The sequence below is a fragment of the Haliotis rubra genome, unplaced genomic scaffold (genome assembly GCF_003918875.1).
Source record: "Haliotis rubra isolate DU_JTF1 unplaced genomic scaffold, ASM391887v1 Scf2112, whole genome shotgun sequence".
Taxonomy (NCBI): Eukaryota; Metazoa; Mollusca; class Gastropoda; order Lepetellida; family Haliotidae; genus Haliotis; species Haliotis rubra.
The window spans coordinates 56,782-64,948 of NW_025766129.1; positions in this window are offsets into that span (position 1 = coordinate 56,782).

Consider the following 8,167-nt stretch of genomic DNA (forward strand, 5'->3'; position numbering starts at 1 on the left):
CGAATTACAGGCTTTTCGAAATATGTGGTTTAATGGGATTGATCTCTCATCAAAATTTGTTCTTTTTTAAAACATTCGAAAATGAAAGGCCGGACGTCCACATGTATGTGTGTGCTGCGATTATGCTTGAAGCTATCGCAACATCAATGCCGGTGAAGCCCGTTTGTGTCATCATTCCAGAGTTCACCAGATAGGGCATCATCGTGATGATCTGTTTGTTCTGAACGTTGAATGACTCTTTCAACGTTGTAGATCATGCTCTCATCCAAATTTAGCAAATTTAAGTCCGCAGTCCGTCTAATTTGTGTTTATTGCTTTGTCCATGAACTGGAATTATCACATTCTCTTCCCACAGAGGGTTACTCCTGTCATATCTTCCTGCAGCAGCCTCTGTTTCTAATACGGCCTTTCATGGTGTGAGCGTTCAAGACTCGTGATTGGAGGCAATCAGATTTGGTTAATGCAATCAACGACGTTGTTTCCAAAAGTGATCATTCGCAAAGGGCCTCTCGGTAATTTCCGTATGCTTCAGAAAGCTTAAACCTCTTCCTGCGCGATGCGCAAACGTTTCTTCTAGACAGAGACTCGAAGTCATGTTATGGCGGATCCGGTGGCGTCTCCATCGCCCTCGTTGACAACGGACAAGCTAGCCATTAATGGCGTCTTGTGTGTAACATCAGCACAAGTCCCCGGCAGATGGGGGATATTTGTGGCCTCACATTTGCTTGTGTTAGTCAAGTTGAATCCTAAGTCCCGATGTAACACGTTTCTGATTGGATAGAAGAAGGGGAGATTAATTCGTGTTGCGATCTTTTTGCCGCTAGGGGATTTTACGCGAACCGGGAAATATGGCCGTATTAGAACAGAGGTTCATGTAGGAAGATGACAAAGTAACCTCTGTGGGAAAGAATGGATCCGGGTATCCATTCAGCTTTTAACGACATCTTGTCATGGTGATAACGACATATGTTGCGTGCATTGATGCATAAGTCGGCGTATTATATATAAGTGGCGGGTAGAGTATGAGCAAAGTACCATTGAAAAGAACATACGACATCGAAATACCATCATCAATATTGATATGAGCGAAACCAGGGCAGAATTTGCGAGAATCAACAGTCTTTACTAGTTCAAACTTTTGAAAAATTTGAATAATGATATTGACGTATCTGAGAGCTTTAATAAAACTGAATTGTATGTTGCAAATTTCTTCATCTTCAATGATTATCGCTGAGTTTCTCATTCATTTGTGCAGCTTGATCCTTTAATCATAATGGTAACTGTCATAAATAGGCTTCAACACAACGGCATCATCTGCATTCACAGTTTCACTATTGTTTAACTCCATTGCAGTGTTTCTGAGTCGAACCTACGAAGAACTCTGTCATGAAAATGAAATTTCATGACGATGCTGTCTTCTCTGTCTTGCGATGAACGGATACTTATTAATCAGTTCAGAGTTTTCTGTTTTCAACTTCTTCAATGAATCACTCATGGCATTAGCGACATTCGAACCAGCTCCATTTGTTTTCATCGTTCCGCATGAAGCGGCTGTTCAATCGGCAAAGATGTGGTGGAAATCCTCCCCAGCTAACAATAGAACGGCGGATAACGATGACCTGATTTGAAAGTTGAAGATCTTGAGGATGTGTGTTCTTACGAGAAGATAAATCATCTGTGCAACCGCTGATTTGATTATTTGGTATGACGCTTTGCTGCAAACAATGACGACATGTCGGCAATAGACTTTTGAATACTCGCCTCTTCGTAATAATCCATAGATCACCATGTTCATGCTGGACAGACTGCGCTCTCGCGGCTGCTTTAGCATCTTTAACGGTTAGAACAGGTCGCTTCATCGAAAGTTTACGGAAGCTGGAAACGATGCGACGAACGGCTGCTGTGTCTGAAAGTGACTCGATAACCCTGGCAACTTCCCCTGACAGTATTCAACAGCTTTGTACTGGCATACCTGAAGTTCAAACACGATCAGGCGATGACATCAAAGGTGCATCTGATGAATTATGAGACGACGTTCTTAAAAGCGTCGCACTGAAGTTATCTCGTGAAACTTCCACCGAAGGTGATCAAATTTCGGTGACGTTGTGCTGACATCGCTTTAATGACGAATTGAGATGAAAAGAAAAGGATGCTATCGCGGCGCTGATAATGTCGATGTTCTCAAACGATCGTTCATTCTATTTCATTATTTGGAATGACTATTGGCTGATACCTCGAATCATCTGTCTTCTTCATCAAAATGGTTAGTGAAAAATGAAATGTTCGGCATATCATTAACATATACGTAATGAACGTCCGTTACGATTTTCATGTTTAAATAGAGGCTATTATGATGATTATCCTATTAAACCATGTATTTCTCGAAAGTCTGTAATCTGAAGTTTGTTTGTGTATAACATGACTTTGATGGAGCCGAAGTTTGCATTCGGCTCTGGGCTTTGAGAAGCGAATGACCTATGACAGTCGAACGACGCTGTTTTCACTGTTTTCTATTTTATGTTATAGGAGATGATTCGAACAAGCCCGGTTAATCATTTCTGTTGCGGAATTTGTGGGTATTTTCGTAAACTGACGTGATACCGCTGTCTGCGATCAATCACAAAAGCCTATGATATTCGGGGAATAAATGCTGCCTCTATCGGCACATTGAGAATACGCAACTACATTATCTCCAACTTGAGTGTGGCTTTGCATGCTCCTACCATACGCCCTGCCTGTTCATTTGAGCTTGTTTACGCTCTTTCCTGAGTCTTACGGCTGAATGACCCGGTTGGACGATGACGTCTGGTGTTGTTTGCTCTTCGGCCGGTGTTTCGGGATGTCGGTCGACGAAACTGGACCGATGTTCCGGTGCGACATCGACGGCGCGAGAATCGGCTTCGGTATGGTGCGTGAACTTTGATCCCCGCAGTCAATCGCCTGGCCCCGTCGTGTCGCAATCAACGATGGCATCACTTTGCCTCGGGAACGCTTGACTTTGAGGGAATGACTGATTTTCGAAACCTTATCGCCCGTGCTGACATAAATTTTCGGCTTAAATATTACCAGACGTAGTTCAGATCGTATTCACTTTTGAAGAATGTCTGCTGCGCTTTGGTACGCAGGCTTAAGTCGGATGATCTTGTACGCCATGAACTGAGGATAAGTGAAAAGTTTGCATCGTCAACCTGGAGTTGATATTTAGGTGGCACTTGCGGCAACGGCTCTATTGCTTCGCTGTCAGGCACGAGTTCTTTGAAGAGGGTCGGCTCAACATTGTTTGGTGTCGTGAAGACCGTAGCTTTCGTCAAATAATTGTAATTGTGTTGTCGACTGGTACTCGGCAACGATCACCAACATCGTTAGCATAGCCAACGGGTATCGCAATCACCCGGCGACGGTAATGGCGACAGTGATTCGGAAATGATTTGAATGGGCGCAATGTAATTTTGTTTCTTAAGTATCGGGGTATGTGTAATTGCTGAGAATTTCGATGAAAACCTGCATGGTTCGGTGTCGGGCGTTAACGCGGTACTGAAAATTTTCGGTGACCTGCATGATTTTGATTATGCATGTTCTGTAACGCTGCATGTTTTATTGATTATGGCTTGCGTTATTGCATCACCCTCTTGCATGCAGTCGAAGTATGTTGAGTCATCATCAGAATGACTTACTACGGGTGTCGTGGATTAATCATATTGGTGGTAGTGAACGTGTTATTATACTGACTAACGGACTTCTTGATGATCATCGTCTTTCGGCTTATGAAATGGTCTGGACTGAACACTTATCTATGCGGTTATGCAGTTTCGAACTGTCACGACTAGTCATTTGACTGAAGCGACCAGCCTCGATATTCTCGAGAATCGCGCATGCTACAAACTATCATGTTAGCCGGTTGCTGACAAGGATCATTATGGTCTGCGCTAACCAAGCTTGTCATGAAGACGACTCCAAATGGACGATATACAGTCTCGTCGATCAATTGGTATTCGTCATGATGCGGCTGATGGACCTGTATTGCTGAATTGCGAATGGATGGTATCGATATGCTGTCGTCGTGTTTGTGCAATGCAAAAGATGGACCGAAGACGCGATCCATCGTTTGCTGATTCCCGACGGTATGTTACATCTTGGTTGTATTCGAGTCGGCACCACCTGTATGTTGATGATGAGCTGACTGCATTAATATCGAGCTTTGCCGACATAAAGCGTTATTGACGTTAAAGCCGTAGTTTACTTGAACGTACTGTCGACTGATTGCCAGTCGTGTTCGACAATTCACTTGCGGTCGCGCCTGAATTGTCAACTTCTATCTTCGCGGACGAACGCGACGGGCGGTGTCATGCGATAAAATCGAGATGTTAACGGTTTTAACATATTGCTAATATGTCGTGTTTTGCAACTGGGCCCTGTCATGTTTACTGAATTACGCTACGTCATGTTTACGGCTTCGACGTATCATCGTTTACATATGTTAACTGTCATGTTGACATATCGATCGCGCTCATCAATGTTTATATTTGTTATGCATCGATATTATAACGGTTGTGACGTGCATGACGGCTGTTTTAACTTCGTTTTACCATCGATTTACAATGTTATACGTGTGTTTAATCGTGTTTACAACGTTATGCATCATCGGTGCAGTGTTATGCGATATCGTTTGCAATTGATTTTATGGCCGAGAACCGCTGTATCAATCAATATAAATGATGTTAACGATAGAGCTTTGGCACAGCAATATTCGACCGATTAACGTAGTAATGTTATGAGGAGGTGTCGGTTTGATGTTGTTTATATGTTTGTAGTAATGAACTGGCTTGTGCGTGGTGCGCGTCGATAGATTGTTAAACGACAGTAAAGTTTTCTTTTGATGATTTGATCTATGATATGATGATGGTATGTTAGGCATGGGAATGATTCTGGTGTGATATTCGCGATGATGCGGTGTTTAGAAGAACGTGCGGCTTTATTTTAGGCTCATGGCCGTTACGTCTGAGACATGATTTTGATCTTAAGTGAATGGATGAATAACTGGTGGTGTCGTTCGGGTTTGATGAATACGAACTGGCGCTTTGTAACTAATACTGATTTGAAGAATTGATGATGATTAAACAATTTAACGTCGTCGAAAATTCATTTCAGCCATATGTTCGACGATAAACTGTTGATTTACCTGAAATATCGTCTGAGACGATTATTCAACGCAGATCGTAAATACCGACCAAATACGGGCTATCAGCTGAACCGAGAACGTCTGAACCATTCATAACTGATATCTTTTACATCGTTGTTTGAACGGTTTTTCGCCAGTAACTGTGCGTCCATGCATGTTGAAATCATTGAGCTAATTCGCATCTTGGTCCACGTATGGCATAATGTCCATCTTTATATATCATCGTTTAAAATGGACCATGCGTCATCGTTTACGAGTTCTTATCATCGTTTGAACGTTGTATCATCGTTTGAATGATCTATCATCGATTATGCGTTTTGCAGATGTTCATCATCGGTATGCATCATCGTTTTACGAATGAACATCTGTCATGTTCATCGTGATTTTACCGGATATCGATTTTTATATCTGTTCATGCATTTTGATGTTGGCTCTGTCGTTATGCATCATCGTTTACTGATGTTATCTATCGTAGTATGCATCATCGTTTAAATGGGCCACATGCGTCGTTACGAATAACATGTTTAGAACCGTTATGCATCGTGATTTTACCAAAATGTTCGCTGTATAATCGTGGTAATACATCATCGTTTTGCAACCGCATCATCGTTTACGAATCGTTACATGTGATGGCGTATCTCGTTTACGAATGTTATACGTATGTTATACGTACGTTGAATGTTATCTATCATCGATATGCATCAAATGTTTGAATGTTATCTATCATCATACGTCATCGTTTGCGATGTTATCTATCGTCGTTATGCATCATGTTACAGATGTTACATGTCATGTTTGAAATGTTGTACGTCATGTTTGTAATAATGTTATGCATCATGTTTGCTGATGTTATCTATCATGTTATACGTCAATGGTTTGAATGTTATCGTATGCATCGTGTTTGCAGATGTTACATATCATCGTTATGCATCATGTTTGCAGTATTATGCGTCGTGTTTGGGTATCTGTCGTCCGCGTGTTTACGGGCTCGTTATCTATCGTGATTACATGCATCTTACGAATGTTACTGTCGTGTTACATGCATCGTGTTTTGGTGTTATGTCATCGTTTACGAATGTCATCGATTTTATGTTATGCATCGTGTTAACACATCGTCGTTTACGAACATCTATCGTGGCATCGTGATTTACGAATGTTATCTCGTGATTGTCATCGTTTGATGTTATCATGTTGAAAATGTTAACTTTATATATCATGTTTAGAACGATTGTACATCGTGTTGTACATCGTGTTTGCAGATGTTGTCTATCGTGTTACATCTGTCGTGTTTGGTGACCGGCTGTCGTCGTTTAGAAATGTTATACGTCGTGTTTACGGATGTTGTCGTGAATTACATACGTCATCGTTACGAATGTTGCATGTCATCGTTTGAAATTATACGTAAATGTTTGCAGATGTTATCTGTCGTGTTGCATTTACGATGTTGTAATCATCGTTATGCATCATGTTTGGCTGTCGTAATGATACGTCGTTTGTGTTATCTATCATCGACCATGCATCGTGTTTGAATGTTACATATCATCGTTTAAATGTTATACATCGGCGTTTACCGAATGTTATTATCATCGTTATACATCGTGTTTGCAGATGTTACATCATGTTTAGAAATGTTGTACATCGTTTACGAATGTTATCGTGTTTGAAACAGGTATATCTGCAGATGTTATCTATCATCGTTATGCATCATCGTTTACTGATGTTTATATCATCGTCCTTACATCGTATTTAGTCTATCATGTTATACATCATCGTTTGCGGAATCTATCATCGTTTAGAAGACTGTTATACATCGTGTTTATTATCTGTCGTATTCATACATCATGTTTACTGATGTTATCATGTTATGCATCAATAACGCGATGTTGCGTATCGTGTTGTACATCATGTTTGAGTGTTACATCATCGTTACGCCCATCGGCGTTTACGAATCGTGTCTATCGTGTTGTACGTCGTAGTTTTACGAATGTTATCTATCGTATACATCGTGTTTACGAATGTTATCTATCGTGTTTAATCGTTATACATGTTTGAATGTTATCTATCATGTTTGAAAATGTTATGCATCGTTTGCAGATGTTATCTGTCATGTTTGAAATGTTATGCATCATCGTTTGAATGTTACATATCATCGTTTGAAATGAATGATAGAGTTTAAGGATTGCTTAATTTTCGCGTGATACTTTCGAAGATGCGTGCGTAAATTAAAGGTACGTATTAGTATTGGAGCTGTCTGTATTCAGTTCGACTATTACCGATAAGATTATTGATAACTATCGAAATATGAGCTTTTATATGTTACGTATGAACTTCTGTTCTGGCTTTGTCGTGTTGAAGTTGTAACAGTAGTAAAATGTTGGTTATCCACTTTTCTTGAACATGAGCGCTGTCTTGATCAGCGTTTTCTTGGGAAGGTATTGCTGAACGAATTGCTCCTCAATCATTGGCGTTGCATTCTCTTTCGAGCGAAACGAACGACAATTAACGCAACGTTGCTTTTATATTGATGAATCTTTCGCTTGCTGCGGTATGACAACTACTGCATGTTTTCAACTGATGACGTTTTTGGCGATATTCCTTCAAACTTTGCTCTATAACGGGGAAAAAGTAGGTGACATATCTGAAAGACGATGTTTTGGAAAATAAACATATTGTTTGTGTTTTGCCGCGGCTACATGGCAATATTCTCGAAGTCTTTGGCGGACTTGTTATTGGTTTGTGGTCTTGCGACGCGGGGCTTTATACTGGAAAACGTCGCCTTTATTTTATCGTATGGTGGCATCGGCAATACGGCAAGGAACATCCGAAACCTCAATGCAACTGAGCCTAAAAGGAAATAATCCAGGCACCTCTGAAAGAACAGCTGATAACGGTTTTGAAGAGGAAAGCGTATTTTCGGCCTAATTTTCTGGCATGATATGTTTTATGACGTTAAGTGTCATTTCGAATTCGAGAACAATGACGCGCGGG